Source organism: Capsicum annuum, chromosome 5, assembly GCF_002878395.1.
Source record: "Capsicum annuum cultivar UCD-10X-F1 chromosome 5, UCD10Xv1.1, whole genome shotgun sequence".
In the NCBI taxonomy this organism is placed as follows: Eukaryota; Viridiplantae; Streptophyta; class Magnoliopsida; order Solanales; family Solanaceae; genus Capsicum; species Capsicum annuum.
The window spans coordinates 180,222,748-180,225,618 of record NC_061115.1 but is presented as its reverse complement, the minus strand read 5'-3'; positions in this window follow the sequence as shown (position 1 = coordinate 180,225,618).

The window sequence follows — 2,871 nt, the reverse complement described above, 5'->3', positions numbered from 1 at the left end:
AAATAGATGAACATTTATATTTAATGTTAGAAAAAGAAGAATTAAAATTAGAAGATAAGTTAAAATTAGACAGAAAAAAGGAAATAGATAAAATAAAACAACAAACCACAGAAGAAATACGAAAAAATAGAAGAAACCAAAAATAGTAGGATTGTTGAATTAGAAAAAGAACTACAAATGCTAAAATATTTGTATGAAAAAAGACAGAAAGAAAAAGAAGAAAAAGATAAGGAACAAAAATTATTAATTGAGATAAATCAATTTAAAGAAAAATTAGAAGGAGAAAATAAAGAATTAGAAACCAGTGAATTAGAAATAAATACAATAGATGATGAAGAAACGGATAATTATGACACGGAAGATAGTGAAATATATACAGAAATTCTAAAAAACATAGGAAAACTAGAAATTAATGATAAACAAGAAGTAATTAATAAAGAAAATCTAGAACTAATTAGAAAAGAAGGTGTCTATTTGGTCGCGTATTTGCGGCAAAATAATATTAGAAAATGAAAAATAAATTTGGTCCATAAAATTTACTATCAAATTTGAAGTTGAGTTGCGACAACGACACGAGGAGAAACTTTCTTCTCAACTCTTTAAGAGCTAAAAGAAGTGTTTATGTAAATAAACATACTAATCGTCCTTTTCCTATCCATCCTGGTACAGAATACATATAAAAGAAACTTTATTCAAATTTGTTTCCCACCATTTTTGATTAAATAGATTAAATAGGCTAGGACCATATAATCTGATTTTTATGGTCAAAAGTTTTAGCAGTTTCATCCTTAGAGGAAGAAAAGGAAAGGACATATAGAAATGGTCAAAGCATGATTGGTTTGAAGAAGAAAACCATTTACTATTTGGACCATACTAAATCAGAACTGGACATATTTAAACTCTTTGCTTATACTTTCTTGAAGGACCATAGCCTTATACCATGTTAAGTTAAATGTAATTTTGACAGTTATATATTGTCCTTGCTAACCGAACATTATGCTGTGGCATTTGCATCTTTAATTATAAATATGTTAAGCTAGATAATTCAACCTTAGTTAATAATTAAAAGTTGGTATGAAGATACTTATAAGAGCTTTTGACCAATATCATCCCTATTGTTTCACCCTAACTTTCGACCTGTCGAAGTGTGCTCTTTGATGATGGAAGAGGGGATCGAACTAAAGTCATGTAAGAAATGTGAAGCAGTGTTAGCATTTAATAAGAACCTAACAATAGGATGCTTTTGATGAAATTTGAGAAGCTCAACGGATACTTTGAGTTAAATAAAATAAGGATGAAGTTGAAGTTGTGATAAAACAATTATAAGGATGATATTGGTCAGAAGCTCATACTTATCACTGAGGTATTTTAAATAATACTTAGTAAATATGAGAATGAGAATATGTATCTTCAAATGTGGATCTAGAATTTGAAGATGGTGAATATCATTTTTTTTATTTATTTAAATAAATAAGTTTTGATATCTTTACCTCAAAAGCTAAGAAAGGATTTTCAAATCCGAATAAGGAAACTATATTTGCCTCATCCCAATTATGGAACTTAACATTTTGAATATAATATAATATACCATTGACATCAACGACTGAATAGGATTGATGATCCATTCGGTTAAATTTTAATTAATTCGATTAGGTCTTTTATTCACAAATAGACAATTAAGTTTGATTTTAATATTTTTTTACCTGAAACTAAGACTAAAATCAGCACAAATTATTAGTCAAAAAGTTGCTCATGACGCAAGGTAGAGGTGTTCATAGTTTGATTTGAGTAGGTTTTGGGATAAAATTAAAACCAAATCAATTTACTCAGACTTTTTATTATTAAGGCCAAATCAAACTTGAAATAATTATATCCATTGGGTTGGTTGTTGTTGGTTTGATTCAATTCTTTCAATTTTTTAAAAAAATAATGATATTTCTCTCTTAATTTTTTTCCTTCAATTAAAAAAGAATTCTCCATCAATTTCCAACTTATGATCTGTCATTAATCTTTCATTGTGGTCACTAAAGTTTTCTTAGATTATGGAGAAAATATATAAATATCCTTATGTTTTAATCAATTGAAAAAAATTGATAAGTAATACAAAAAATATAGAGAGAGATAAATCTCATAATTTTTCTTTAAATAAATTAGTTTGAATTCATGATTTTCTTTTAATTTATGAGTTTAAGGTTTAAATTTCATTATCCAATTATAGATAGATAAAATTTTCAGGAAAAAAATACAAAGTATTGAAAATTATTTATAATAAATAATATATTATTTATATATTATAAATTTTGTGCACATAATTTATTGATCCGATTCGATTTTTTTATTCAATTTATTGTTAATAAAATCAAATTGAATCAAGTATTATCGGTGTTTTAAAACTTAAATTCAAGCCAAACCAATATCAAGTAAAATTGATTTATTTAATTAATTTGATTTGATTTTTCGGTTCGGATTGATTTCTATCCAAATTATGAATATCATTAAAGCAAGGTATAATTAAAAGAAAATCGAGCGGCGCCCATGTGTGATTTATGTGTTTTGGATCCTTGATTATCATATATTCCATTTTCACATATATTTAGTACAAATAACATAAATCTCACTATCTTCCTATCTAATTATATTCTCTCCCTTTTTAATTAAAATTTTTCTTCCTCAATTTTTAATTATTCATATACATAAGTGGACAACAATATACATTACTAACCTATGTATTAGAAGTAACTAATATAATGTTAATTACGGAAAATAACGCATATTCCTTTAATACAGGACATAATTAACGCAAATCTATTAATAAGTGGTTAATGAATTTCTTAAATTCAGTAACAACAAACACCAAAACAATTAGTATAA